The sequence below is a fragment of the Callospermophilus lateralis genome, chromosome 10 (assembly GCF_048772815.1).
Source record: "Callospermophilus lateralis isolate mCalLat2 chromosome 10, mCalLat2.hap1, whole genome shotgun sequence".
In the NCBI taxonomy this organism is placed as follows: domain Eukaryota; kingdom Metazoa; phylum Chordata; class Mammalia; order Rodentia; family Sciuridae; genus Callospermophilus; species Callospermophilus lateralis.
The window spans coordinates 103,004,035-103,021,446 of NC_135314.1; the positions used below are offsets into that span (position 1 = coordinate 103,004,035).

At 37.8% G+C, this 17,412-nt stretch overlaps 1 pseudogene; it reads right to left on the reverse strand.

The window, feature by feature from the left end:
* Positions 1–9,777: 9,777 nt before the first annotated feature.
* Positions 9,778–10,441, reverse strand: LOC143408144 (tropomyosin-1-like; annotated as a pseudogene).
* Positions 10,442–17,412: the final 6,971 nt, after the last annotated feature.

Consider the following 17,412-nt stretch of genomic DNA (forward strand, 5'->3'; position numbering starts at 1 on the left):
TATACAATTATACACCTTCACACTGAGATGGGATTTCTATCATAGGAGAATTTCTCCAGAGAATGACTTGTATTTTCTCATTTTTTTTTTGAATTGAGAAGAAACAATCTTTAATATCTATAACTAAAACATACCAGGTTTTTGGCAAAGCAGACAATTGGGGAATCCCCGATTGAGCAGGTCCCATAATAACCATCTCATTATTAATGGCTCTTAAATCTTGCAATAAACTCCATTTACCAGATTTCTTTTTAAGGACAAAAATAGGAGTATTATGGGGAGATATGGAAGGTTGTATATGTCCCTCCGCTAATTGTTGTTTGACTAGGTTATAGGCTACTTGAATCTTTTCTTTAGTCAGGGGTCACTGAGGAACCCATACTGGTCTTTCTGATTTCCAAGTAATTTTTATTGTCTCAGTGACCTCCTCTGAAAACCCAATCCATGTCTGTCTGTTCCTTGATCTATTTGTATTGGTGCTGCCATACCTTGTCCTTTTTCTCCTAATCTTTTTCCTTTCCTAAAACCTTGTCTAGCCATAATAGTGGGTGCATTTGAATTGATGTTATTTGTTAACGTCAAACCTAATTGACCTAGGACATCTCATCCCCATAAATTTATAGGAAGATGATCCAATACATATGGCTGTATAGTTCCTTCACATCCTTCAGGATCCTTCCAATCTAATACCATTGCACTTATATGGGGATTAGTCACCACTCTTAGGCCTCGAAGCGTTTGAGTGGCTTGTTGTAATAGCCAATGTTTTGGCCATTCTTGATGAGATATAATGCTAAGGTGCGCACCTGTATCCAGTAGCCCATTAAATTCATGTCCTTGAATATTTAGTTTTAGCATGGGGCAAGAATCTAAATTTAAAGAAAGCATTGCCCAATCTACACCTGTGGAGCCTAATCTCCTAGAACCTCTTTCTATAATACGGCTGGAAAATATATCATGCAGGCTGGATATTATTAATAACTGTGCTATTCTATCTCCTGGTGAAATTACTGATATACCCCTTGGAGAACTGGCTATAATTTTTATTTCACCTTCATAATCGGGATCAATTACCCCAAGACTTATCATAAGTCCTTTTAGAGTAGAAGAACTGTGTCCCAATAATAAGTCTACTGTTCCTTGGGGAAGAGGTCTTTTTACTCCTGTGGGAATGATTTGAACTCCCATCTCTGGAGTTAGTACTGCTCTGGCAGAGGCACAGATGTCCAACCCTGCGCTCCCTCTGGTTTGTCTGATGAGGTATCTAATTGATAATGTGTCCTGGGCACTACACTGATGGTGTTGCTGGGTTCCTCCATTGCCCTGTATATTTGTGGTCATGGGCCCCGGAGCATTGGGCCCCCCTGTCTGCTTTTTGGCAATGGAGCCCGATGCCTTTCTCCACAATATCATGGGTAAACACTTGGTCCTTGTCCATTTTTTGATAATGGAGCACCCTCTATGGTGGTTTGAGAATGGCATTCATTAGCCCAATGTCTTCCTTTACGGCATCGTGGGCAAATACCCGGTATTCTACCCCTTTGATACCTAGTTTTGTTAAACCCTCCTCCTATGAGGCAATTCCTTTTAAAATGTCCTGTTTGTTCACAATTGTAGCATGTTTTTGGCCTGGCATCTAAAGCCTGTTGTACTGCAGCTGCCAAGACTTGCCCTTGTTCATTAATGTCTCTACATAATTTATATGTGTTTAAATCTTCATGTTTCCATGGTCTAATGGCTTCCTTGCACCAATGATTTGCTTGTTCAAAGGCTAGCTGTTTAATTAATGGCATTGCTTGTTCTATATCCCCAAAAACTCTGGTAGCTTTTGAATAAGCCTATCTACAAATTCAGTGTAAGGTTCATTAGCTCCTTGTATAACCTTAGATAATTGTCCTTGTAAATCTCCATGTCCTTGTAAAGTCTTCCATGCCCTAACCACATCTGCAGCAATTTGTGAATATATAGCAGGACCATATTCAATTTGTTGCTGATGACCCTCATAAGGTCCCTGTCCTAACAACATATCTAGATTTCTCTGAGGATAACCGGCTGCTGCATTTTGCCTAGCCGTCTCCGTGCAAAATTCCTAATTGGCAACCTTCCATAATAAATATTGCCCTCCATTTAGCACAGCTTTACACATGCTAGCCCAATCTGTTGGCGTCATGTCCAAGTTGGTAATGGATTCGACCATGCTTACAGTGAAGGGTGCTTGGGGACCATAGGTTGTTACAGCCTCTTTTAGTTGCTTCACCGTTTTGAAATCTAAAGTATGGTGAATTCGCTGCCCTCCTGTTTGCTCAAATACAGGGCATGCTAATCTTTGAGGTCCTGTCTCAGGATCCCATCTATCAACTACGGGGGTTGGGGGCCCCACAGCATATGTTGTCTCTATAGGTGGAGCTGTTTGTTGGACACTTATGCCCTCTGGTGATAGAAAGGTGTTAGTAGCAGCCTTCTGTTGTAACTATCTCTATCTGTTCCTCAGGGGCGAACAACTTCAAACCTTGAGCCAACCATTTCCCCCAGTTTGCCTGAGAAAGTTCTAGGGACAGGCAACTTAAAATAAATCAAAACAAGAACACATTGTTTTTTGAAATGGTCACCCATTCTTTCGCTCTCCTTCAGGGGCGAGCAATTTCACTTACCTCCAAGCTTCAGGTGTTCCCCATATGGGCCACCAAATGTCACAGTCTGGCTGGGCACAAATAACCGAGCCGCCAAAAAGCCTTATAGGTTCAAACAGCAACTCTTTATTCCCGAACTCTCACCGGCACTCTACACACACTTCCCAGGAACACACTCCCTCCACCAGGCTCCACACGCCAATTCTCCCAGAACCCCGGGAGAACTCAATGGGAACTCCAAAGTATCGGGCACCCGAGGCAGCAGGATCCACCCTAATCTCAGCAGTATGTGCCCTAATCCCGAAGCTGCCCTATTCCCGGAGGATCCGCCCTAATCCCAGAGCAGGGTCACCTTTCAACTATTCCCTCTAGCAAAATGCCAGGCGTCATTCTGACTAAACTGTGGTTCTCAACAGTGTATGATGTATCATAGTACATTCTACTGTCATGTATAATTAATTAGAACAATTTTTTTAAAGAATATAACATAGAAACAACTTACATGTTGGTCAAAAAATGAAATGATTAACTATACCAGGGAGCTAGGGATATTGTATAGCAGTTACAAAGAATGAGGTTGACATAAATGTGACAGGTAAAGCTCTCCCTAACGAAGTATTTTGTGAGAAGGGTGTATTAGCTATTTAGTGATTTTTCGCAAATTATGCCCAAACCTAGCAACTTAAGGCAATAAATATTGTATCCAGCTGGGGCCCAGAAAGCAGGTGCACCTTAGAGTCCATTAGGAGACTGCTATCAAAGTGATGGCCACAGCCACAGTCACCAAAGCTCCAGTGGGAGTGGATCAACTTCCAACTCATCACTCTTATAGCTGTTTTCAGGATCTAAATGGCTGTTGACCAGAGAAAGCTCTTCCTTGTCATGTATCTTTTCCATGGCACTACTCATAAGGTGACAGCTTGTGTGTCCTTGTTGAGAGCCGCAGCTGAAGTGGCCCCAGCAAACTTCCAGCTGATTGGCTCCTCTGCGGTGATGCTCATTGGGCTGTTTCCCCGCCCTTTCAGACCATGGAGCTGCTCATTGGGGGACTCTTTTGGTTCCACCCACGCGACCCAGAAGTCTGCCTCAAGAGCGGGAAAATTGAAAATGACCTGGAAGTGCTGGTGGTTTCGGTTGAGCTCTTGGGGAATTCCTGGAGAGCTCCCTTGGTGCTGTGCATGCTAAAAATAAAGTTCATTCCTGCTTGACACACTTGTCAATTCTCCTGAATTGTGCCCAGTCAGACTGCGGCATGCCCTGGAGTAAAAGGTTCGGAGAGTAAGAGAGAAAGAACAAGACAAAATCCAGAGTCCTTCTGTAACCTAATCTTGGAAGTAACATTCCATCACTTTTGCCCTATTCTATTGGTTGGAAGAGTCTCTAAGTACAACTCTCAATCATCTATGTAGAAATACAGCTCTCTGTGGTTTGTATGGAAAGGACCTTAAAAGTTACACAATAAATTCATAGTAGTGGTTTCTCCAGAAAAGCAGTGGAATTTGGGGAAAGGTCAGGTGGGGTGGGGAACACAGGGGAAGGATTGGTGTTATGAAGGACCTTTATATTTTCATTGTTTGAATTGTTCTATTAAAAAGTATTCAAATATTGTAGGTGTGATTGAAAATGCATAAATAAAAATTCAAAAAAAACTTCACTAGATTCAATAAAATATTCTCATTTGTTATGCTGAAACTATTTTTAAAGGGATAAAAATATCTTCATCACTAAAATCTTCTGTTATTGAAAGAAGATCCTTGAGATGCAATGTTATATTATTTACTTGATGACTTTCTATTCTTCTAATGAATGAGCTCAGTGCTATGAACTTTCCTTTTAGAACAGACTTCATAGTGTCCAAGAGATTTTGATATGTTGTATTGCTATCATTTACCTCTAAGTATTTTTTAATTTCATCTTTAATTTCTTCTGCTCTCCATTGATCATTCAGTAGCATATTATTTAGTCTCTAGGTGTTAGAGTAGCTTTTACCTTTTACTATACCATTGATTTCTAACTTCATTCCATTATGATCTGATAGAATGCAAGGAATTACCTCTATTTTTGTATTTTCTAAACATTGTTTTGTAGCCTAAGATGTGGTCTATTTTAGAAAATGATCCATCTGCTGCTGAGAAGAAAGTATATTCAGTCATTAATGGATGATGTATTCTCTGTATGTCTAAATTATTAATTGTATTTTTTAGTTCTAAAGATTCTTTGTTTAGTTTTTGTTTGGACAATATATCCAGTGATGAAAGAGATGTGTTAAAGTCACCCAGTAATATTGTGTTGTGGTCTATTTAATCTTTGAAATTGATCAAATAGATCAATAGATCAAGGGGTTTGTTTGATGTACATTAATCTATTGTTAGGGGGCATAAATATTTATGATCATTAATTCTGGTTGTTGTATAATTCCCTTAAGTAGTATGAAATGTCCTTCATTGTCCCTTCTGATTAACTTTAGCTTGAAGTCCACTTTATCTGATATGAGGATAGAAACCCCTGCTTGTTTATGAGATGCAGGTGAATTATACTTTCTTTCCCATCCTTTTACCCTCAGTCTGTGGTATCTTTGCCTATGAGTCTCTTGGAGATAGCATATTGTTGGGTCTTGTTTTTAATCCAATCTTCCAGTCTACATCTTTTGATTGATGAGTTTAGACCATTTACATTCAAAGTTATTATTGAGAAATAATTTTTATTCCATAGTCCTCAAACAGAGCCAAGAAAATAACTATTTTAAAGAAATGCTAGAAATGAGAATAGTGAGACAAATACACACACATACACACACACACACACACACACACACACACACACAAATGTCCATGGACCATTCAGCACACAAAAATTAAAAAAAAAAAAAGGGAAAAAGCTTCTTGGTGGAAGATTAAGAAATTGTTTCTATTGCAAGGGTCAAAAAATTATCCATAATATTTATTGGCTGTCAATTCCCAATTCTCTTTTTTTTCCATTTTTTCTTGATATGTTGTGCAGAAGAGTAGTAGTTGGGGGCAATCAATTCCTTCTTTTTGTGGCTCTGGTCAGGTTGCCCTTCTCAGCTTGAAAAACATTTCCTGGCACTAGGAGCCAGGCCTGCTCCCTAGGGATCTTCAGCAACTGCACAGCAGAGCAACCCGGGACTCCCAAGTGTTGGGGAGAAGGCTATAGCTGGATGGCAGGAATGGTGGGCTCTGAAGACTTGGAAGAAGATCCTTAAGACTATCCATAGCTTAAATTATGGGCTACAAGTGATGGTAAAATACAGCAGTAGAATTCTTTTAGTTTGGAACTGATTATTTTGGGTTAATTTATATCTAGTAGTAGCTTTTAATTGTTTTTTGCTTAGATACAGTTGGAAGAATCTATTTGTTGTCAGTGGAAACCAGGAAGTCAAAGGGCAGGAGTTATGTGGAAAGCCTTCCTGAGAATGCAATTTTTGAGAAAGATTTTTTTACATAGTCCTGGGATGGAATATAATTTTTTTATTGATAGGCTTAGTGAACATTTGGAAAGAAAACGGGCTATTTGTGATATAAAACAAAAATGATAAACCTATATAACACTTTTAGATACTTAATATGTGCCAGGCTCTGAGCTTTATATTTAATCTTGATAGGACATGATAATTACCTCATATTTCAAGGATACCGAAACTAAGAGAGGTATGGTAAGTACTTCAAGGTCACATCACAGAAAGTGGTTAAGCTGAGACTCAACCAGAGTTCTGTTCCAAGTTCCTTGTTCTTGTGACAACTTGCCCATGAGAAATGAGAACTTTCCTGCCAAAGGCCAATCTTTGGCCTCAAGAACTGAAACAGACTGTCTGACCAGCAGGGTAGGAAGTGATGGCAAAACAAATTGAGGATTTTTTCCATCTTTTGCTGTTTGAAACACTTGGTTGCCCAGGACTTGATCTCAGAATTGGGCTCTAGTCCCCCAGAGAAGCCAGCATCCAGGACTGAGGCCAGGATGCTAGCCTACTAATTTTTTATGTTATAGTGAAGATATTCCTAAGGCACCAAATAAGTGGTTGAATGTTTCTTTTTATCAACTTTCCCTAACCAAGACCAACAAATAAGTGAAGCATTTTACCCACTGGAGGACCATTAGGCAAAATGAAAAAGATACTACCTCAATTGTATTGATCCAGTAACAATCACCTCATTCTACATCCAAAGTCCAGAAAAGAAAGTAATTTGTTCATTGACTTTCCACTAATGAGGGTATAGCTAGAGTAGAGGTCAGATACCTGCTCCTCACCCAGTGCCCTTTTCCAACTGTAGGTCAGGATAAAGGCTTTGGATCCTTTGGGCTGAGATAGGTGATGGGTTCAATGTAAGTGCTAGCTCCTGAGTAAATAAACTACAGTGACCAAACTGAGGTTGGAAACACAAAGAACAGAAACCATTCAGGGGTGCAGAGGACCAGGGCACATGTCAAAGTCAGCAACACAGGAGCCAGTAGTTTATTCTGCAGCACACCCTTACAGTTAGTACCAGCTTTCACAAACTGAAAGGCCACAGGGCAGGTAGAAAGCAATACACTTACTGCAAAGAGCTTAAAATGAAGACAGCCAATTCATGGAAAATTGCCCAACTCCAGAGAAAAGGATAGATGAGGAAGAATGAGTCAGGAGAGGAGGAGCAGGCCCCTTATAAACAATGTCTTGTGCTCTGCCAAGGTCAGCCAAGGGAATCACTGGGTCAGAACTACAGCAAGGAGAGTAATCTAAGTGGGGTTTCCAAGGACTTTGAGGAAAGCAGCTTTGGCCTGAGTGAGCAGAAAGGACTGCAAACAGAACTGCATACAGTGGCTTCTGTGTGCTATCAACATGCCCCACTGATTTATGCTTCCAATACACCTTGTACTTCCCTTGTCTAGACTTGGACTCAACCAAAGGAACACGGGTTCCTTCCTGGGGGACAATGATATTTAGAAATCAGTATCTGGGTAGCAACCATGGCCAGTGTTATTGGAATACTGTTGTTTCTAGGCTTTTTCAGAAGACAGATCTAGAAAATAAAAACTTAAAGGATCATGAGTTAGTATGTTACCTCCAATTTTATCAAATCAAATTTTAGGCTGGTGTTATGGCTCACTGGTAAAGTGCTTGGCTAGCACCTGTAAGGCACTAGGTTTCATCCTCAGCACCACATAAAAATACATAAATAAAAATAAAGGTATTGTGTTCATCTACAACTGAAATAAATAAATAAATAAATATATATATATATATATATATATATATATATATATATATATAAATTAAAGCTGATTCTACCTGAAATTGTTCTATTCAATTTTCATCTCCCTTTTCCCCTAATGAGAAAACCTCTCTGGTTTCCAATTGTTTTCTTTAATCTACAATGTAATTTCAGAATTTCTTCACTGACATCAGTATTAAATAGCATGTCTAATTCTCGAGAAGTTCAATATTTCTCTACAGTTCTTTTTGAACATGAAATACATTTTATTAAGGGAGAATTGGTTCAAAAGTTAGTTGAAGCAATTTTTATTTCTGAGAGGTTTGGTACCAATTTGATAGCTTCATTAGATACATTTATTTGGGGGTGTTTGTATTCTATATTAGGGTTTGCTTTTTAATTTTTGCTGATAAAATATGCAAAACGTTTACATGGTTCAGAAGTGAAAACTGTAGTGCAGAGTAAACTCATATTCAACATTTTATTTGTTTCTGGTTTATCCTTTCTATATTTCTTTTTTCTTTTTCTTTTTCTTTTTCTTTTTCTTTTTTTTTTTTTTGAAGGGACTGGTTCTTTATTTCAAAAAGACACTTGTCAATATTCAGTTATCAAAACAGTTGCACTATTGTTTCTCTTTCTCCCAACTGGCCCCAAAGAGACCACAACAAAGGAGAATACATTTTAAGCCAATAAACTGCAGGATGTACACCTAACAGACCTCACAGAAACCTCACCTAAAAAAAAGTGGGGATTGGGCTGCGAAAGAAACTTTGAAAGATCAGCACACTGCCAGCCCAGACTGCAGGAGTTTCACAGTCAGACGGGGTGGCCAGGTACCCCAACTCCAAAGATGCAGTTTCAAAATAATATAAAATTTAAAAAGTTGTGTACATAAGCTGTTCAAGATTCTCCAGCACTGACTTATACAAAGCACAATGAGATGGCACTTTTAGATACAGCAGCTTCAGACCCAGAAAAGGGTGATGAGATGAGTTCATATGGCTAACTCAGTGGCCAAAACGTAATTTTCTTTCTTTCTTTTTTTTTTTCAAGCAGGCAGGAGAGCAATTAAGTGGTCACTGCAAGATTAAGGGGCCCATGATCCATTCTGTGAACACTTGGGAAGTGGGTAGAGATGGGAGAAAAATTTGGTCTCAGGGCTAAGAATATGGCGCAGTGGTAGAGCATTTGCCGAACATGCACGAGGCCCTGAGTTCAATCCCCAGCACCAGAAAAACAAAAAGTCTCAGAGGTCTCACCATGTTAATTTGGTCATTTCTGATGAAAAAAAGTAAAAAATAAGAATACAGTTGTCTAAAGATACCTTAAAGCTAAAAACAAAACAAAACCTGAATAACAAGGTTTTTGTTTTTTGGCTAACTCCTCTTAGAATCCACTTTCTGGTTTGGCTGGTACTTTGCACAGAGCAATGAGGTTTGCCATAGTAGAGTCTTTCCTGGGCTCTGTTTGGCTCTCAGTAAGGCAGGCCCATTCCTCTTTTTCTCCTCTATGGAGAGGGCAATAGGGATTAGGCTGGAAAGTTACCTTCCAAAAGTGAGAAGGGAATTCGATTGCTGCTTCAGAGCTATGAAATTATTTGGAATGTTTTACAAATGGTTACTGTAACAACAAAAACAAGTAATTACAAAATGTGTACATCACAACATGCTTTTAAAGACACTTCGCCTTGTGCTCACATTCCCTTAAATGCTGTTCCCAAAGGTGCTCAGCCTCCAGCCCAGCTGGAATCTCTGGGAAGAAGCAGAGACAGTTTGGTGAAAAAGACAAGGGAGTGGGGGTAGAGGGGGTGTTGAAAGGAGAAAGCAGCCTTCCAGTTAAAGATCAGCGCTCAGTTTCAAGGTCAGCTTCAGGCTGGCTGGCCTCCAGCGGAATCAGGGTCAGAGGGAGGAGCAACTGCAGGACGGGACTGGGGAGCTCTACATCTCAATCAGGTCCAGCAGAGTCTGGTCCAGCATTCTTTGTGTAGAGAGGTGCTCCTCTTTGGTGCATTTCAGCTTATCTTCCAAATCAATTGTCTTTTCCAGTTTGGCTACCGATCTCGGCAAACTCAGCGCGGGTCTCTGCCTCCTTGAGTTTATCAGTGAGAATCTTTATTTCTTCCTCACATTTGTCTTCTTTTTGAGAGTACTTTTCTTCAGCAGTATTCAGACACTTCAGGTTCTGGTCCATCAGTCTGATCTGTTCATCCATCTCTGCTAGCTCAGCTCCTTCCTCTGTGCGTTCCAAGTCTCCTTCAGTAATCACTAACTTATGAGTCACCTCTTCACACTTCCTATCTGCTTCTTCTGCAATGTGCTTAGCTTCTTTGAGTTGGATTTCCTGGAGTTCCATCTTTTCTTCATCTTTTAGGGCCCGGTTTTCAATAACCTTCATACCTCTCTCACTCTCATCAGCAGCTTTTTTTGCTTCCTCCAGCTTTTGCAGGGCAGTAGCTAGGCGCTCCTGAGCACAGTCCAACTCCTCTTCAACCAGTTGGATCCTGCGCTTCAAGGAGGCTACCTCTGCCTCAGCCTGTTCCTGGGCCCGCCTTTCTCCCTCAACTTCCCCGCTGGAGGCGCTCAGCCCTCTCCTCTGCATCATCCGCTTGCTGCTGCAGAACCTGGATCTTGTGCTTCAACGCCTCGACGGTGGTGGTTGTGATCCCAGCCACGATGCCAACCCAGCGGCTTCTCGATATCTGCCTTCTGCCTCCTCTCCGCGCTGCAGCCGCTTCTCACCCCTCCTATATTTCTTTTTTTTTTAAAAAAATAAGACTGTGCATATCTTATTTTCTTCCAAAAGTATTCATTATGTATACTCTCTTAAAACTTACTTTTTTTCACTTAACAAAATATTCCTTGGAAACATTCCTTATCAGTTCATAAAGATCTTTGTTACATAGTACTTTATTGTTTGCATGAACATTGTTTATTCAACTATTTTTGCAGAGAGAGGCATTTAGGTGGTTCTTTCTTTATTTTATCAGACATTTTTGGAAAGTTTTATTTTCCTAGTATATTATTTATTTCAACTAAGCTTTCAAATTATTTGCATGAAGTTGTACAGAGTGACCTCTTAAATTTAAAATTTTTTCTTCTGTTTCAATACTTATGTCTCCCTTATCTTCCAAACTATAAATTTCTTTTTATTAGCTAACAGCTTGAAGGAAAAAAGATATTAATTTGGGAAAGGTACCCTTGTTGTTTGTTATTTTGTCTATTTTCTCTTTTTGTTGTTGTTCTTGATTGCCTAATCAAGTTAGCTGGTGTTTTATTTATCTAGTTGATTTTCCAAAAAATAATTCAGTTTTTTTCCCCAAGACTTATTTATTGTTCTTCTATTTTTCTTTCCCAATCACTAATTTCTGCTTTTCAGTATTTATTATTTTCTTCTTGCTTTCTTTTGGTTTGTTTTATTGTTCCCTTTCAAGGTTTGGAATTGAAATGTTAGTTGGCTTATTATCATTCTTCCATTTTTATTAATAAAATTATTTAAAATTATTGCTTTTCCTCTGATCATTGCTTTCATTGTTATTCTATCCCTACATTTTCTGTAAAAATAGATCTAGAAGCCTGATTAGATTCAGGGTAAAGTTTTGATGCAACAATACTTTACTGTTGGTGTTGTGTATTACAAATTACATCACACCAAGAGGCACACATTTCTGATTGTTCTAGTTTTAGTGTTGCTAAAATTGATGATTAAATTCCAGTGGATCAGCTCAATTTCCTACTTTTTAAAGTTCCCATCACCAATTTATCTAATAGTTTTAGCCACTTTAGGTGAAGTTCCCAGACAGCTTAGAGGTTGCAAATGATAATAGGCTTCTTTATTCATTTGCTGGATCATCCACAAAAAATTTAATTTATCCACATACAAAAAAGAAGTTTTCCTCCTTAATTCATTGCTATAGGAATGAAATAGGACACTTGACTTTCTCTCCTTTGCTCATCAATGTTTAGAGAACTGACTTAGTGATGTAGCATTATTCTATTAAGTTTTTACTTAACTCTTTGGATTCTATACTTGTGTATCTCTTTTCTTCTCACCATGAAAATCTCAGTTCCTAATAACATTGACACAATTTTGCTCTCCACCCCCAATGTCATTATGTGTGTTACAGTAAAACAATTAAAGTCAGTATAAATGTCTTTCTGGTTCTTTTTCCTTTAGAATATACTCTACTTAGGGGCATACTGCATTTTAAAATGAAAAATCTTATATAGTTGTGGCATAAAAATTATTTATAGATTCATTGTTATGTTTGCTCCAATTTTAGGGATTTGTTTTCCCTGTTTTCTAATAAGTAAAGTGTTTATATGATTTCTAAGTCAAAACTATATAACAAGACACATCCATAGAACTTTTCCTTCTCTCCTGGCTTCTTCTTCCTGCACCCTTTCTCCCAAGATAGAAAACCATTTTTATTCGTTTTTGGTGTTGATTTTGTTATTTCTTTTTGAATATTTTTTTTGGTTTATCACCATTTCTTACATAAAAGGTGGCATACCATAAACATGGTTTTGCATCTCTCTGTATTTCACTTGACTGTATATCCTATAACTGTATTGATATCAGTATATAGATACATACTTAATTCCTTTTTTATAGTTATATAGCTCTTCATTTCTTGGGTATAGTTCAATATACCACTTTTTTATTGCTAGATATTTAGGTTGTTCTAGACTTTTTATTTTTTGCTATTGCAAATAATACCATTATTATAGTTTTATGTCTGTAATTTCATTTTACTCAACTATGTGTTTAATAGATTCCTCAGAAATGGGATTTTTAGGTCAAAGGGTAAATATTCATTTGACTTTTTTAGATTTTGCCAGCATCATTTATTACAAAGTCTGTCCCATTCCCCATAAATGGTCTGGGCATTCTTGTCAAAAATTATTTGACTATATTATGTGATGAGTTATTTCTGGGCTTTCTGTTCTAATCCATTGATCTGTATGTCGGTCTTTATGCCAATATAAAACTATTTTGATTGCTGTATCTTTGTAATAAATTTTGAAATCAGGTCATGTGAGACCACCAACTTGGCTCCTCTTTTTCAAGAATGGCTTTTCAAGTTTTGACTATTCAGGGTCCTCTGAATTTCTATGTGAATTTTAGGATTAAGCTTTCTATTTCTGCAAAAAATCATTTTTGAATTCTTTATAGATTCAAGTTATAAATCTTCTCTTGGAAGAGTAGCTGGCAAAGATATTCCCTCATTCTGTGAGTTATCTCTTCACTAGGTACATTGTTTCCTTTGCTGTAAAGAAACTTTTACATGTGGTACAATCTCATTTATGAATCTTGCTGTGATTTCCTGAGCTACTGGAGTCCTATTTAGGAATCTGTTGCCTGTGCCTGTGTCATAAAGCATTTCCCCTGTGTTTTCTAGTAGACGTTTCAAAATTTTGGATCCACATGTAGGTCTTTGATCCATTTGGGGTTGGTTTTTTTGTACGGGGTAAGAAATAGGGATATAGATTCTATCTTCTATGTATGATTATCCAGTTTTCCCAGCATCATTTGTTAGTGTGTCTTTTATCCAATGTATGTTTTGGCACCTTTATCAAATATCAGATGGCTGTAGCCATGTGGGTTTGTCCTCTATTCTATTCCAATGGTCTACGTGTCTGTTTTTATGCCAGTACCATGCTGTTTTTGTTACTGTGGTTTTATAGTATATTTCAAAGTCTCATTTGTGATGCTTGTAGCGTTGCTCTTTTTTGCTCAGGATTGTTTTGGCTATTCAGCTTCTTTTTTGCTTCCATAAGAATTTTAGGATTGTTTTTCCTAGTTCTGTGAAGAATATCATTGGTATTTTGATGGGGATTACATTAAATCTGTAAATTGCTTACAGTGATATGGCAGTTTTAACCATAATAATTCTGCTGATCCATGAACATGAGGTTTTCCTATCTTCTAGTTTGATCCTTCTACTTCTTTTTTCAGGATTCTACAATTTTTGTTGTAGAGGTCTTTTACCTCTTTGGTTGGATTTATTCCTAGTTCATTCATTCATTCATTCATTCATTCTCTTTTGTTCTTTCTTTCTGTCTTCTTTGAAAGCTTTTATGAATGGAATTATTTTCCTGATTTCTTTCTCAACATGTTTGTTTTGTGTATATAAAGAAGTTATTGGTTTTGGTATGTTCATTTTGTATTCTCCTGCTTTGCTGAATTTATCAGATCTAAAAATGTTCCATGGAGTATTAGGGTCTTATAAGACCACATCATCTGCAAATAGGTCTAATTTAACTTCTTCCTTTCCTATTTGTATTCCTTTTATTTCTTTCTCTTGTCTAATTGCTCTGGATAAAATTTCAAGTACTATATTAAATAGGAGGGGTGAGAGTGGACATCCTTGTCACATCCCTGATTTTAGAGGAAATGTTTTCAGTTTTTCACCATTTAGTATGATGTTGGATATGGGTTTTATATATATATATATATATCTTCTAATATGTTGAGGTAATATCCTTTTATACCTAGTTTCTTTAGGGTTTTTATCACAAAGGATGTTGCATTTTGTTAAAAGTTTTTTCTGCATCTGTTGATTATGTGATTTTTACCCGTGATGTATTATATTTATTGACTGGTGCAAGGTTTTCATAGGGATTTGAGGGGAGGCACATTATAGGCAAGAACCAGAGTAATCTGATTTTCTGATGAACAGGCTCATATTATGTATCTGTTTGATGAAGCAGAGCAAGCATCAGATCTCAAATCATATATGGCAGAATGTTGGAATTATCAGACTACGGATTTAAAACAGCTATAATTCATATGTTAAGTGTTGTTGTTTTTTTTAATTTGTACTGGGTATCAAACTCAGGGCCTTGTACATGCTCAGCATGTACTCTACCACTGAGCTACTTTCCCAGTTCATGCTAAGGGATTTCATGGATAAAGTAGACAGCATACAAGAGCAGAGAGGCAATGTAAGCATCAACAGCATCAAACAGTCACTGGATGTTCTGAGTTCTGTAAATCTAGAGAAAAGTTACTAATTAGAAAGTCTTATGACTCATGTCTTTTTACTTCATTTCCCCAGAAATAGCTGCAGTTATTCCTTAGGATAGAAAAAATCATGTTTTATTGGAGAACAGAGAAAAATAAAGAAAGGAAATTATCACTGGATAAGATAATGAAATAAATGCAACTTCAGAACAGGTCTGTGGATTGATGTCTGACATTAATTTCAAAATTTTCAGTCATTATTGTTTCAACTATTTACTCAGTTCCTTTCACTTTTTCTTTTCCTTCCACTATCCCCCCCACCCACCCGCAACATGTATATTAAACATATTACAGTTCCTAGATCTTTTTTCCCCAGTATTTTTTGTCTTTGCTTTTTCAGTTTTTTTGGCAGGTTCTATTGCATATCCTCAAACTCAGATTCTTCAGTCAGGTCCAGTCTACTAATAAGCCCCTGAAAGGCATTATTCATTTTTCTTATGTTGTTTTTCCTTTCTAGCATTTCTTTTTTGGTTCTTCTTAGAATATACAACAACACTCTGCTTACATTGCCTCTCTGCTCTTGTATGCTGTCTACTTTATCCATGAAATCCCTTAGCATGAACTGGGAAAGTAGCTCAGTGGTAGAGTGCATGCTGATCATGTACAAGGCCCTGAGTTTGATACCCAGTACAAATTAAAAAAAAAAAAAAAAAAACTTAACATATGAATTATAGCTGTTTTAAATCCGTAGTCTGATAATTCCAACATTCTGCCATATATGATTTGAGATCTGATGCTTGCTCTGCTTCATCAAACAGAAATTTTGTTTTTTAATGCCTTGTAATTTTTTTCTTGATAGCTAGACATGATGTGCTGGGTAAAAGGAACTGTTCTAAATGTGGAGGTATGATTTAGGGGTAGGAAAGCATTTTGCAGTCCTGTTATTAGATCTTATACTTTTAATGAACATATGCCTCTGGACTGTGGACTTCACAAATGTTTCTCAGTTCTTCACTTAGCACTCCATCCCCCAAACACAAACAGGTGGGACAGGGTGTCTAACGGGAGCTGGAGTCGGGTATCTTCCTTCTTTGTTGCGAAAGGCTGGAGGGAATACTGTTAGGTATTTCCCTTTTTCCATGGGGAAGCCTAGAGCCAGTGGGAGTTGTTTTCCTTCCTCTAGGTCAGTTAGGTTATAATAAAACCCCAGCAGTTAGACTGACCTCTCCTAAGAGCAGATCTTGTTAAGAACAAAATGCTCTGGTTTATTTCAGAATGGTTCCTTTTCCCTTTCCTCTGCCAAAAGCACCAGGGGATTTTTTTTCCTCTGAAACTGTGTGGACCTGATAGAACTTCAGGAGGAAAACACAAAAGTGTAGGAGCCCACATGATTGGGTCTCTGGAGTTTTTAACTCTCAGGGTTGCCCACATTGAGCCTCAGCAATTTATCAATTGCTGTGAGTAGATTTTCCTACTCTTGTACTGGTTCTGTGATAGTTTTAGCTTGTGAGTTTCTTTTTTTTTTTTCTGTAAATTTTAATTATCTGCATCCATCTGTCTGTCTTTCCAATTTGGGGTAAGGGGGTATTTGCCCTGAAATCTCACTTCTCTGACAGATATAAAATTTGTTTAGATTTATATTTGAAGTAAAAATGACAACTTCTAAGCTTTTTACAGTTGGACTGGCAACTGAAAGTCTGAACTGAATTTTGAGGGATGAAAAGGCATTCCAATAGATCTGTACTGTACAATGTGGTAGCCACTTAGCCATATATGACTACTGAAATTTAATTAAGTAAATTTAAAGTTCAGTTCCTCAGTCTCATTAGCTACTCTATTTATTTCAATTGCTCAATAACTAGCTGTAATTAGTACCCACCACACTGGAAAACACAGCATATTATCATTCTAGAAAGTCCTATTGGACAATGCAGCTATTCAAAATGTAGTTCTTGTGGACTGTGATCTGTGGGGATCTACTCACAGGAGTGCATGAAAATATTTTGGCTTGAGCCATGTGGGTTGGTGTACTCTCACTACTCAAAATGTAGTTCAAGGGTCAGGGATGTAGCCTACTGGTGGAATACTTGCCGAGCATGCACAAGGCCCTGGGTTTAATCCCTAGAATTGCAAAAATGTATAAAATAGTAATAATAAAATGTAGTTCAACAGCCAGAAATATCCTTTCCCCAACTGGTTTGTTAAAGTGCAAGGACTCAGATCCTATTCAGGACCTACTGTGTCAGAATTAGCTTTCAACAACATCGCCCACTGATTCCCATGTATGTGTAGATTTGAGAAGCACTGTTATAGAGGTCTTGGGACTTGAGAGAATCAGATGGGTATCAGATGAGAGTGGGACTAGGACAGAGTTCATCAGAGAGTTAAATTGTATTCTGAAGGAACTACCAAAATATAGTACATGAAAATGCACACATAGCAGAAGCCAGAACAGCAGAAGTTTGCAGGTTGTGGCAGATTATTGCAAATTCTTTGGCTCTGTGGATTGTGATCTGTGGGGAGCTACCCACCAGTGTAAAATAGGAGTGCATAAAAATATTTTCGGTTTGAGACAAGTGGGCTAGTTAGTGCACATCTATAATTCTATT